General features: G+C 41.0%; 2 protein-coding genes across 6 annotated transcripts in view; one reads left to right on the forward strand and one right to left on the reverse strand.

Annotated features, from left to right (window-relative positions):
* MED12L (mediator complex subunit 12L) overlaps positions 1 to 14,752 on the reverse strand; it is a 361,426-nt gene that overhangs the window by 178,563 nt on the left and 168,111 nt on the right. The gene's annotated exons all lie outside the window — the stretch shown is intronic.
* The window catches only part of P2RY14 (purinergic receptor P2Y14), a 62,841-nt gene that overhangs the window by 16,253 nt on the left and 31,836 nt on the right, over positions 1 to 14,752 (forward strand). The gene's annotated exons all lie outside the window — the stretch shown is intronic.

The raw sequence follows: 14,752 nt of genomic DNA on the forward strand, positions 1-14,752 counted from the left end.
TATTCATTAAGTGTATTCAATAAATTTGCTCCCGGATTCTTTCTTTTAAATAACATTACAGGAAAAAATGTTAGTGTTCTGAGAAATAATTTTAGGGAAAATTATTTTTAATTTTAATGAGGAAACATCCAAAGTTCATGACATTGTGGAAAGTCAGTATGACCCAAATTGGGGTTACCTTCAAGATCAAGTACAAGGCAACTTTACAAATAAACGTTATTTAAAGGCTCAGTGACCTATAATAATTCTGTCAGCCCTCATTATATTGGTAATCTGTGCACACTACATTTGTACATTCCCTTCTAAGTCCAGCTGTCTGTGAATGTTCAGCACAAGGGATGTCATGGCACCCAGTTTAAAATTAAACAGACACTCACTGTTTTAAGACAAGTTGAAAGATATCACTCAGCAGACATTCTTTCAACAGTTCCACATGTTGATTACAAAGCAATGAGAGATATTTCAAGGTAAGGCTGATGATCAGCCTAATTTCTAAAGGGTACAAAGCATAGGATCTGGGTACACTCCTGAGTCACTGAACCATCTCTGCACAAACCTGATCCACACAGAAACATCCTAGTTCTCAACGCTCAACCCCAACACATTCCCCTCAAGGGGTCTCCTCTCCTCTCCTCCACCACCACCACCATCCAACGGTGATTCATAATAGTGTTTCTTATTATCCTAGAAGACCAGAAGAGGGTACATGTGTGAGACAGAGAATAAATGTCTCAAACTCTCAACTCAAATCTTTACCAGCTGTGTGACCTCGAGCAAGATGCTTAACCACTCTGAGCTTTACTGTCCTTGCTATATTGGGGTAAAATAACAACACTTACTCATGTATCAGCTGTCAGGTTTTAATGAGTTACTATAAATAGGGTATTTAAACACAATAGTATCTGGAATGTTATAAAATTTCAACAAATGTTCAACAATTATTACTATTTTTATTAAACTCGTGCATAACTAGGAAGTATAAAGTCAGCGAGTGACTATTCCTGTACCTTTCATTTTTACCATTTACAGAAAAATCACTGGTTACCCAAGGATACAATTCCCTGTCATCTTTTAACCCTTTTTTTATTCATCCATATTTCTAATCTGCCCATGCATTCCTTAGAAATGTTTACAACTTTACTTGTTTTAGTAAATGCAATTGACTAAAAATTAAAGCAAATTAATTTTTAAAAGTAAGTTTTTCAAAGTAAAGGGAATTCATTCAAGTCTCCTCCCACCCTCCTGGCTGGGTGGGGGCCCACCAGAAGTGCACACCACATCCAGTCTGTGGCTGAGTGAGCGTGAGTCGGGACCACCCATCTTGACATTCACCACAGGGCCCAGGTTAACGCCTGGAGAAAATCGCAGGGCATGAACTCTCCACAAAAAAAAAAAAAAAAAAAAAAACCAGCTAGGGACAAACCATAAAATGAAACAGTCACTGGTGTGCAACTTACTCTAATAATTCCTATAGGATTTACTCTGAAAACTAGAGTGCTTAGTTTATATCACAGGACTGAATCAGGGCTTCCCCAAAGCCCTACTATTATATAAAATATAGATGCGCATTGTTGTAGCTTTCTGGCTTTCATCAAATTCTGAGAGGTCTTCATGACCTAAAGCTGCTAAACATTGTCGATTTAGTAGTAATTCTCAAACTTGAACACACTTTAAGAAGTTTGAGAGTCACTATTAAGTGATTAATAGTAATCAGCTACACCCATCAATACAGTGAGGACTCACTGTATCCCCAGCAGTAAGATGAATGCTAGGTGACCCCAAACTAGAAAACATCCTGAGCTCCCCACTTCAGATTACAGATCTGAAATATTTAGCACGTAACCAAAAAAGGTGGGGAGGCTGGAGAATTTGACTCCAAATAACTTAGAATTAAAATGCTGGAATTACAGAAGGAAGAAAATAGGATGGATTAGCAGAGAGACATCATGAAGGAATCAGAATTAGAACAGAGAATAAACACAGCACAAAGAGAATGCACTGGGGATAAACTGTAAGCCAGGACTCTTTAAACTTTTGTTTGGAAAAGCTACAAGCTCTTTTAAGTAGCTGATGAAAGAATCCTCCTCAAGACTAGCACAGAGTATTTATACGCAGTAGATGGTCAATAAATGGACTCATCAATGCCAACCCTACATCAAAGGAGCATTCACTACAAAGAGAGACAAGGTAGCACCTGTCTGTCTTGAGGCTCGTTTTAAGGTTTTAGGTAAGACCTGGGCTTTCAAAAGATTTGGAGACTTTAAAATTTCTATTCTGACTCTCAACAGTATACCTACTATAGGGCAAACATATGTCTCATATGCCCATGACAGAACCAGTTCACTCCTGCAGCCCCACTCGAACTATAATTAACACCCTTTTTTGCTCTCAAAGGAGAAGGCAATGGTAACCCACTCCAGTACTCTTGTCTGGTAAATCCCATGGACAAAGCAGCCTGGTAGGCTGCAGTCCATGGGGTCACTAAGAGTTGGACACAATTGAGCGACTTTACTTTCACGCATTGGAGAAGGAAATGGCAACACACTCCAGTGTTCTTGCCTGGAGAATCCCAGGGATGGGGGAGCCTGGTGGGCTGCCGTCTATGGGGTCGCACAGAGTCAGACACAACTGAAGCAACTTCACAGCAGTTGCTCTCAAAAGTGCCCCAGTTGGCATATAAATTCTGAGATCACTCTATTCAAACCTGTTTTGGTTAAGCCTTTGGTAAGTGAAATCTCTTCTGAAGCATTTCCTGGAGCAAGGAACCTCAGATCAAAAAGTTTCTCCTCAATCTTAAAGCTGAGCTGAAAAATACATTACAGTTCAAAAGGAGATATTCATAGCATGTCACAGAGAGTATCATTCTCAAAGTGAGCTATGCAGCCACTGTCCTACAGCACCGGTAATCAAATGCAAACACGCAGAGCTCAAGGCTTCAGGTGAACTTTTGTTTTTCTTGCCATTCCATTCTAAAGCATTACCAAATGCTTTTTGCAAGGGTTGGGGCAGGGGGGTTGTAAGTTTGATTAATGATAATAAATAACATAGTATAAATTTAAAAATATATACATCAGTTCAGTTCAGTGGCTCAGTCATGTCCGACTCTTTGCGACCCCATGAATCGCAGCACACCAGGCCTCCCTGTCCATCACCAACTCCCGGAGTTCACTCAGACTCACATCTATCGAGTCAGTGATGCCATCCAGCCATCTCATCCCTCAGTCGTCCCCTTCTCCTCCTGCCCCCAATCCCTCCCAGCATCAGAGTCTTTTCCAATGAGTCAACTCTTTGCATGAGGTGGCCAAAGTACTGCAGTTTCAGCTTTAGCATCATTCCTTCCAAAGAAATCCCAGGGTTGATCTCCTTCAGAGTGGACTGGTTGGCTCTCCTTGCAGGCCAAGGGACTCACAAGAGTCTTCTCCAATACCACAGTTCAAAAGCATCAATTCTTCAGCGCTCAGCCTTCTTCACAGTCCAACTCTCACATCCATACATGACCACTGGGAAAACCATAGCCTTGACTAGACGGACCTTAGTCGGCAAAGTAATGTCTCTGCTTTTGAATATGCTATCTAGGTTGGTCATAACTTTTCTTCCAAGGAGTAAGCGTCTTAATTTCATGGCATACACATAGTACTTACCAAAATGAGAGAAATTATCTTAAGCAAAAAAAAAAAAATTAACTCACTTTAAGAAGAACATACACATGCACAGGCCAAATAAAAACGTAAAAGAGGAAGGCACTGTCAATCAAAGAAAAGGAAAATATTTTGGTGCCTATGTTGCTATTGACTCCATGGGGCTCCATAGCACATGCATGTCCCCGAAGGGTGGCTAACTGTCCTGGCTCCCTGGCCCTCTCTGCGGTCTAGGCCCACCTCGGAAATGCCTGAAGGGCATATGCATATTGCAGTTATCACAAAAGGGGGACATGTTCAAACATAGCACAAATGTGAAGTTACTAGACAGTCCTGGGTTTAAGACAAGCTGTTTCAGTTTTAAACACTCTAGCCCCCAAAGACATCTGACCCAGAAAGTACCTCACATTGTCCCAGGAAGGGCCAAGGAGGTTGTGGTAAAGAGGTAAACCCCTACCTCTTGGTCCAGTGCACAAACTCGGACCTACTGACCACATATCAATGCAATCAGGTTTGGTAAGGAAGGAAACCCAGGCTTGAATTAACTGGTTATCTCACTGGAGTTTTGTGTGTCCTGATATTGTAACTTCCCAAAGAGACCAGATCCAATTAGCAACCATCCCTTTTTTACCTCTTATCTCCATCTCAGCTTCTAAATCTCAATTCAGTGGTCCTGAATTACTAAAATATCTATAAAGCCCTCAGCTGCAACTTGTGTGATAGACTTATTCTAGAACAAAAGTGTTTCACAGAATTCACTAGAAGGCACCGTTTTCAAACTGCATCTCTTAGCCACAGGAGATCACAGACGTAGCTTGGTGGGCAGCGAGTAGAGACTGCGTAGGCAAGACAACTCCTTGCTGCATCCCCATCTGCATCCAAAGGTGCACTAGCACCTGTTTAAATGGAACCACCAGGGTTCCAGCTAAGATTTCAGTAGGAAAACAATGGATCCCTCAAAACAAAACCTGACATACACACCAGACACACAAACCCCACTTTAGAACATGTTGCCAGAACCAGAGTCTGAATAAACATTTTAAAACGATACTACAACTGCCTGAATAAAAGTCTGAAAAATTTAAGGAGGAAAGGATCTTAGATAATCTTTCACACAATTCACTCATTAAAACTGAGGAATTAAATGAGCCCGTAAGCCTGTAAGTAAAAAACACATCCATACAATATCATCTCCATCCCAACTTCCTGCCACGTTAGTTCACATCTTTCCCCGAAGTTCCACAAACCTTACCACTGACACAAAGTGCTGAAATCCTATCTGCACAACTTCTAAGTGATGGTGCATCTATAGCATACAGGTGGATGCTCTAAGAATCAAAATGCTAAACCTGTTTCTAAGATACACCTACTGAAGGGCATGGGGGGAGGAACAGAATACAATTATTATCATCATCATCATCTTAACTTGCAGAAATCAACAGAAACAACACTAACATTTATTAGTTCTACTTGGTGCCACAAACTGCGTGCATTCCATGTGCACTATTTCACCTAATGCACACAGCAACTCAGTCAGGGAGGCAACATTATCAGCACCATTTCCCAGGTGACGAAGGCCAATGCTAGAGAAGAACACCCGCCTCCAGACCACCATCACACCTTTCCCACCCTGCAGCAGGCAGAGGCACAGAGCTGCCCTCAGGATTCTAAAAGGGCCCAAGCTCATCAGCTTTTGATGCTAAATTTAAAGTGAACCCAGGTACAAAGAAAAAAAATCCCCACATTCCTCGGGGTGTGTCACAAATCTGGTGATTCAACCGTGACTCTAAAAGTAGCTTCGGTAGTGCCAGTTCTCCTGCTGCCAGGGGTACCTTGAAATTTGACCAAGGTTCCAGTCCCAGACTACACTTCATTAATCACCTCAGTTTCCTTCCTTCTCCAAGAAGACATTAAGAAATCTTTACCTGGTTTCTATGTCACACTCATACTGGAATATACTAAAATTTTCTTATGTCAGCAGCAAGACAACAAAGAAAGTAGTGAAATTATATTAGAAATAAAAAGTGTGAGGGTCTGGAATATTTGATTATGCCTCTGAGCTAGCTACTAGGTAGCTTCCAGATCTTTCTAATTTATCCACAAATAAGTAGTGTATGAACTCGATTTTGTGCCTCTGAATGAATCTGAATCACAAAGGTTGGCCTACAGATATCTCAGCACCATAACGACCCACACATTGGAAGAATATGTTTTTTGAGTCTGCACTTTCACTATTTTATTTATTAAAAATAGAGCTCCAAGCCAGAAAAAAATTGAACTTAAAGCCAAAACATACTGATTCTTACGTTGTCTTCAAACAAAATTTCTAAAATGAGTTCAAAAAAAAAAAAAATAGTGGGGAAGGAAGCAGTAAATCTGAATTACCATTCAAATGTCATCATATGTAGAGGAAACCTGTAATATAAAAATTGGTGAGAACCCCATCTACACGAAATGGTGCAAAGACACTTAGCAGATAGTCTGAACATAGGCCAGAGGAAAATTATAATAAGATACAGATCTGTAACTACTATATTTACAGTGCCATTTCAAAATCATGTTTTCTCCAAGCAATCATTACCTTTGACAGATAAGAAATGCATTTCAAGTTTTCTTTAATTCTCCAGTGGGGAATAATACTTTTGACAGGCAACATTCATTCTGCTCTTCTCTGTGCTTGACAGTCATATAATCCTGTTGTTCAGTTCCTCAGTCACGTCCAACTCTCTGTGATCCCGTGGACTGCAGCACACCAGGCTTCCCTGTCCTTCACTATGTCCCAGAGTTTGCTCAGACTCATGTCCATTGAGTTGATGATGCCATCCAACCATCTCAACCTCTGTCACCCCCTTCTCCTCCTGCCTTTAATCTATCCCAGCATCAGGGTCTTTTTTAATGGGTCAGTTCTTCACATCAGGTGGCCAAAGTATTGGAGCTTCAGTTTCAGCAAAAGTCGTTCCAATGAGTAGTCAGGGTTGATTTCCGTTAGGATTAACTGGTTTGATCTCCTTTGCTGTCCACAGGACTCTTGAGAGTCTTCTCCAGCACCACAGTCTGAAAGTGTCAGTTTTTCAGTACTCAGCTTTCTTTACGGCCACGGACTCTGCTGAGTTAAATATCACCACTGCTTTTGCAGGGATCACCCCAAGGAAGAGACTGCTGAGACACAGAGAGGTTAAGTAATACGCTAAAGGATCCACAGCCAGGATTGCCTGAGCCAGTCTCATGAGGGCAATTACTGTGGAGATCTCCCTCTCAATCAATCAGACATAATGCCTCTTACTTCCTCTCGACCACACGTTAAGAAATGTCACAAATGCCTAAAAGATAAATACGCAGAGGTAAGATCCTATAAATATTTAGACTAACTAAAACACACCAACTGGCGTTCAGTAAAACAAGGATTAAAATGAAGTTGTAAAATTACAGCTACAGAGAAAGATTGTACATCAGGATGCCTGCCAGGCAAGATCACTTAGAAACCATCCCAAATGACTGTGAGAAAACTTGACAGATTGAAAATGTTGACAATCTCTCATAATCGTTTCGTTTTAAAAACCATACCATCTCTTTTATTTCAGAAGCAGCTGCATCATGGTGCTGCTTTTTTTGCTTTGTCTTTTGAAACAAAAGGCTTCCAACAGGGTGATAATAAACATCTGAACTACACACAAATAGCACATACTTCATACGTAGAGTTGATAAGTGATATTTGGTTTGGTAAATGGCAAGAGATTATTGAGCAAACTCAAACACTGTTTTTCCCCGCAATGGCTCACTTTAAAAAAAAAAAAAAAACCAAAATAATAAGCCTCTGTCATTTCCCACAAAACACCAGAATAAATTAACAACCAGTCAGCTGAACTAAAAAAATATTTACAAAATATCCTGTTTGTATGAGCTTTTGCTCTCCTTGACCAAGGGAAAATAAATGTTTCCTGCCTTTACTATGATTTCACTTCATCTCCTAGGCCTTTAATAACAGAAACTCATCTAGACATTGCTAAATAACGCTATCTGCACAATAAGCTTTGGTCTTTCCTGCAGGGCAGTAGGCCGATGTGATCTCAGGCAATGGAGAGGTACTTTTAGATCACACAGTTTGTTTACATTAGGAACAAACAGTAGAACCGTAACAACTTCTGGAGCTGGATACAGTCAAGAAAGAGGAGGCAAGCTCCATCCACACTCTGTGGAGACGGAGTGAAAGGAGGGATGGAACGAGGGGTGCGAAAGAGGCTGGATGCCAGGCTTCCTCACCTAGGAGTCCAGGGAAGTGAAAACACTGAAGTACTCCATCAGATGTGCCATCTTTAACGGCTTGCAGCCTCCTGCATATTGCTCATTCCCTTTTGAAATTATGTTTACAGTTTGGAAGCATTTCTCTCAGAATTAAGTATGCCTGAGTTATAAAAAGGGGGCTTCCCAGGTGGCTTCATGGTAAAGAATCCATCTGCCAAAGCAAGAGATACAGGAGATGTAGGCTTGATCCCTGGGTCAGGAAGATCCCCTGGAGAAGGAAAAGGCAAGCCACTCCTGTATTCTTGCCTGGGAAATCTAATGGACAGAGAAGCCAGGTGGGGTCCATGGGACTGCAAAGAGCTGGACATGACTGAACATGCACAAACACACACACACAAGTTATAAGTGAGTTTTCCTATAACAATGGTTACTAAGGCAAAGATCTGTTCAAATGTGGATCTTTCTGTAAAAATCAATATTAATTAAAACTTCAAAGCATATCACTTTGTACCTCCCATATACTCAAAGATAACACAGGTTCAAGAAAATTATGAGGCGACAATTAGCCTTTGCTCATATTAATAAGAGCCCCTACCATTCACTGGCTACTTACTTTGGCTGAGAACAGCAATTAAGAAAATACATATTATTTCATTTAAACTTTCAAATGACTTGAATGAGGTAGGTGACACTAGGGGAAACAGGGATGTACAGAGATGGCATAACTAGCCCACCGTCCCCAGGCTGATAAGAGGCAGAGCTTCCTTTTGTACCCCAAGTTGACTCCATGTTATATGGGATTAACTCTAAAGAAATACAGATTAATCTCATCCTGACCCTTTCTTCATGATAGAGTAGACAGATTTGCTGGTGTTTATGGTTTTGTTTTTTCCTCCCTTCACTTTGTGCTGGATGAAACTCTAGCCAAAGATGGCCAAAGGTTTCATGTCAGGGGCAGACTCTAACAGTCTGTTCAAGATCCCCTAGAGAAGGACTGAAAGGCTCCAGGAAAACAGGCTGTGATGAGTCTGCAAAAGGCACACAGCAGCACAAAGGTGCTGCTTACAACCCACATGTTTCTGCTCAGCAACAATCAACTGCCACGGACTCTCTCTTTCCTGCATGCTCATTATTGAGACCCTCACTTTTTTGAACTATGACAAAAGTTTAGGTAGACATTTAAGTCACACTCTCGCACTATGAGGGTTATCAATTAGCATGAATCCTCAAAGTAAGATTTTTTTTTATAAACTAATGAAAGCCATCGAGTTCCTCTCACATCCCCATTATTCAGCTGTTAGCTCTCTTTGCAAATTGCTTATTTTTACAGGAAAAGGGTCTCCCAACAATCTCATCAACTCCATAAGATAATCCCCAGCCTGCCTATTTATGACTCAGACGCTTTTACCTTTTAAGTGATTGTCTGTATTTTTAAATGAATAAAATATTAAGGGCCTTGCTTATAAAGTATAATATACGGCTTCTGGAGAAACTACAAAAGGCAAAGGATCAGAATCTGATTTAGGCTTTTGGTGGCAGGTAACTAGGAAGAATGAAAAACACAGTTCTGGAAGTATTTATATATTGTAAATGGGACTTTTTCAAGATAGCAATAATTGCAAGCTGCCAAAAGCAAAATTCTAAAATGGATAAGCTGGAACGGCTCTTCAGTGAAATATATCAGAAAACAATGATTAACAAGGATGTATCAACAACACACATTTTCTCTGCCTGTTGAGGTATAATACTGAGAAGTATCTATCCAGTAAAAGTGGTATTACGTAAACATACACCTGGACTTTATGTGTTTTCTCTAAATGCAGCTGCTGGCAAAAGGACTTTCAGGCTTATTCATATGCATATGGTTAAGAACTGGACTAAATATGGTTTGGCTCAAATTGTAATATTAATGTGATAACAAGAGCTAACATTTATAGAGCTTGTTTACATATCATAACTAATTCTAAGTGGGAAAATGGGCAGCCTGGATGCACAGGGAAGCTTGCTTGCATTAGGCAAAAGGGCACAGTCTCTCCTGGTGATAGAGACAGCTGGGGAATTATGATCCCTTTTAATGTAAGCGATGAGCCTCAGTTATAAACAATACTGCCATGGTTTTAATTATTTGAATAAAGGCTACTGATTTATCAAAAAATATAGACATAATTATCTAGGTGAAGAGAAGCATGGAGAATAAAGGAACTGGATCTTCATCTTCCACATCAACAGACATGCATGGAAGACAAGAACTCTCAGTTACAACATGAACACAGGGATTGACACCCCAAAGTAGTAGCTAAAAGAGTGATCAAGGGAGCCACTAGGGTACACAAAAAGGGCAGGATTTTTTTTATAAGTTTTATAACATTGATTGAAGTACATAAATGCATAACTTCAACAAAAAAATGTTTTAATTAGTTTAATTTGAATTACCAACAAAAAGAAATCAAAATTAAAAGGGTGTTTATATTTCTTAGACTAGGAAAACAAAGAAGGGAATACAGTAGAGGTCCTCATTCATTTACAATCATGTCCTTGTCTCTGAAAGATCTTGACTTCTCATTGAGATGGAGTCTTAGGAGAGAGGGTGCCCAAGAACTGCAAACAGGTAAGGTGCCAAGCCAAGGAAACCAACCTGGCCATGTAGGATGAGAGAGGACACAGAAAAATATCGTGCCCTCCACCCCAACAAGCCAGGTGACTGCATGAATAACAGACACAGGGAGCATCAGCAAAAAACTCTCCTCTCCCCAAAACGAGGAGATGGCCATTACTATCAGCAATTCAGTAGAAGGTTATATACACTGTCAGGAGTGGCCTAATCAAAACTCAAATTAAGCACCATAGGGATAACCATTCATTCACTTTTAGGGGGAAGATAAGGAAAAGCTCCGCAGGTGGTAGAGTCTGGCCTGTTTTAAGAAATGCACAAGAGGTCAACAGGTAGAGATGGAAGGAAGGGGCCAATTCAGCAAACCTGAACAAAGTCAGTGGTGGAAGAAGAGATGATGTGTTTGGAAAAGGGACACAGTCAAAGCCACATCTCCTGTTGCTGGGCCTCAGAGCAACATGAGGGAGAGTGTGGAGAGGGGTGGGTGCCTCCTGGAACAGACAGTTATTTCAATGGTTACTGGGACAGTGCAAAACTACAGACACGATCGATTAAAATACTGTAAAAGGGTGTGTGCCTCTTAAATCATCTAGCTTATAGGACACCCTCCTAGTTTAAACTGTTCAATTTCACACTGGACACACTTAAATCCCAGACACTAACATTTATCTCATTGTTCAGGGATACTGTCATACCTCCAGGTTTCCCCAAGTGCTCACATTTGCTCTTCCCTTATAATTTCCCAAAAGTGTAGAATTCATAAGACTCAGAGATTTGAGTTTCAGCTACCTCCAGTTCTCCCTTCGGCTTACAAAACAGAACCATTATAAAGGTACAAGTTCCTTTAAAAAAGGAATTTCCCCTCTTTGGCATTCTCATGTAGCTCTTGTTAGTTTTAACACTGCAATCATTATTTAATCCCATAAAACTGAACCAGCTTTGATGTGCACAGCCCCAAGTACTGGTTTTGGTTATTAAAAAAAATATATATATATGCTCTTGGCTCAAGGTTTCATTGTAACTGAGCTAGTTCTAGCAGTTACTGGATTACAAACAAACAAACCTATTCCTGCATGTCAAACTGAGTATTTTAAACAGTCAGTTTATTTTTATATCATGGATCTCAAGCCTTCAAAAATAAAAGCGAACACATTAACTTTTACTCTGGCCTTTATCGATGTTTAGAAGTCTCCTTTATGAAACATACCAAACATTGTAAGTAAAACTTAGGAGGAAAGAACAGATTCCCAGAGGAAGGGTGGCCAAACTGTGTCTGAACCTGGGTTCCCACAGGTCTGAGAAATACTCAGGAGAATCAAACTGAGACAAGTTTACTCAACAGCTATGCAGTTACTTTAATTAAAAGATTAAACACATAAAATCTGTAATTTCAAAGTCATTCTACTTAGAGGAAAGCTAAATATTTTTTATTTAAGGCAATGACATGTCAGTGCAAATCAGATATAATAAATAGAGCAGATGGTACAGACATAATAAAACTTCAGACACTGAGTATCATCTCCACTTTTCAAAACATCAAAAGAAATTTGAAGGCTTTTTTTTAATGGAGAAAAGAAAAAAAGTGAAATTCAAAAATACTGTTCAGCATTTGTTTTTCAAGGAGTCACTACAGAGGGAGCTCCCAGCCCTGAGCAGTGGGAATGGCACCCTCAGCTCCATCCCCAGAACTACACTTGGCTTCTCAGAATGAAGATGTCATAGCTGTGAACTGGGTCTGGGAGCATCTCTGCTTTATCTCAATTCATGTGCATCCATTAGAAAGGTCTGCTTCTACTCCATTAGCAAAACAACTGCTTTTGCTTTGTTGACTACTCTGAAGCCTTTGACTGGGTGGACAACAACAAACAGTGGGAAATTCTTCAAGAGATGCAAATACCAGACCACCTTACCTGTCTCCTGAGAAACCTGTATACAGGTCATGAAGCAAGACTTAGAACCAGACACGGAATAACAAACTGGTTCAAAATTGGGAAAGGAGTATGTCACCCTGCTTACTTAACTTATATGCAGAGTACATCATGCAAAATGGCAGGCTAGATGAAGAACAATCTGGAATCAAGATTGACTACCAGGAGAAATATCAATAATCTCAGATATGCAGATGACACCACCCTTATGGCACAAAGTGAAGAGGAACTAAAGAGCCTCTTGATGAAGGTGAAAGAGGAGAGTGAAAAAGCTGGCTTAAAACACAACATTCAAAAAATGAAGATCATGGCATCTGTTCCCATCACTTCATAACAGATAGATGGGGAAACAATGGAAACAATGACAGACTTGATTTTTTGGGCTCCAAAATCACTGCAGATGGTGGCTGCAGCCATGAAATTAAAACACACTTGCTCCTTGGAAGAAAAGCTATGACAAACCTAGACAGTATATTAAAAAGCAGAGACATTACATGGCCAACAAAGGTCCATAAAATGAAAGCTATGGCTTTCCCCAGTAGTAGTGTATGGATGTGAGAGTTGGACGATAAAGAAAGCTGAGCACCGAAAGCTGAGCACCGAAGAACTGTGGTGTTGGAGAAGACTCTTGAGAGTCCCTTGGACTGCAAGGAGATCGAGTGAAGTGAAGTGAAGTCACTCAGTCGTGTCTGACTCTTTGCAACCCCATGGGATTTTCCAGGCAAGAATACTGGAATGGGTTGCCATTTCCTTCTCCAGGAGATCTTCCCGACCCAGGGATTGAACCCGGGTCATTGTAGGCAGATGCTTTACTGTCTGAGCCACCAGGGAAGTCCCAAGGAGATCAAACCAGTCATACAGCACCAGGTCTGACGGATTAAACATCACGAACTTATCAGTGATACAGAGCCACAAAAAGGACACGGGCATGCTTGGATTTTAGAAAGATCCTACTCATGGATGACTAGATGGCAGCTATTGTGGGTGGGGAAGAGATTGGAGGCAGGGCGTACAGGCCAAAAATGACCTTGAGTTTGGTGAGAATCATAGATAAGAAATATTTAGGTATTAAAAAAAACAGATTTTGGTGATTGGATAGCTATGAGACAGTGAAGCAGAATGTAATGTTTTATAGCGCTTGAGTGATCCATGGACAACAGTACCAAATAAAAGGGACTTAAGGTCAATTGGGGCTTTCAGAGGTTTTGTATCATTTTGATAATGATAATGTACATATCTGATGATGAGCATGCTGTCTAAGGACACAGAGAAAAGAAACTGGTAAAGTAAGTAAAGCTGATGATCTCGGTCCAAAACTGGCTGAGTCGGAAATGAACACAGTATGGGAGATCCAGGCTCTTCCTTTAGGGAGATGTATCATGACTGCATTAAACCAGAGGACTATGTAAGAAAAGTAAAGGATCCCTGGCAACAATCTGTTAAATAAGGCAACAATCCATAAATTAGCCACCTAGGCTTCTCAGGTGGCACTAGTGGTTTAAAAAAAAAAAAAAAAATCTGCCTGCCAATGCAGGAGACACAAGAGAGTTGGGTTCAATTCCTGGGAAGATGGCTGGAGGAGGCCATGACAACCCACTCCAGTATTCTTGACTGGAGAATCCCATGGACAGAGAAGTCTTTGTGAGCCCTGGGGTCACAAAGAGTCGGACACAACTTAAGTGACTTAGCACTCACTGCTACTGCTGCTGCTGCTGCTGCTGCTAAGTCGCATCAGTCGTGTCCGACTCTGTGCGACCCCATAGATGGAAGCCCACCAGATTCCCCTGTCCCTGGGATTCTCCAGGCAAGAACACGAGTGGATTGCCATTGCCTTCTCCAATGCATGAAAGTGAAAAGTAAAAGGGAAGTCGCTCAGTCATGTCCGACTCTTCACGACCCCATGGACTGCAGCCTACCAAGCTCCTCCATCCATGGGATTTTCCAGGCACTCACTAGCACTCAGAAATTAGAGACAAATAGGGTGCTCACTTGAAGAAAAATTAGGAGGCCCAACAGCACCAAGTCCAGGTTGGGAATGTGTAAGCCTAATACCTGGAGTAGAATGGGCACCAGCAGGCATCACGTCCCTGCCCCCCAGAACGGGGTGAGGCTAGAGAGGAAAAATCCCTCAGGCTCAAAGGAGACAGCTTTGAGGTCCTTTCAATCTCTCATTTGATAATGATCTTGCCCTTTGCTGGTCAAGACACTCCAGTAAACACACACTTAGAGTCTCCCCACCCCTTCCCCCTGGCACCGAAAATGGGAAATGTTCTGGTCTGGTTTACTCTCAAATATTTTCTCAGTTTTCCAACACTTTTAGTGTTGGAGTTAGT

This window comes from Ovis canadensis, chromosome 1, assembly GCF_042477335.2.
Source record: "Ovis canadensis isolate MfBH-ARS-UI-01 breed Bighorn chromosome 1, ARS-UI_OviCan_v2, whole genome shotgun sequence".
NCBI lineage: Eukaryota > Metazoa > Chordata > Mammalia > Artiodactyla > Bovidae > Ovis > Ovis canadensis.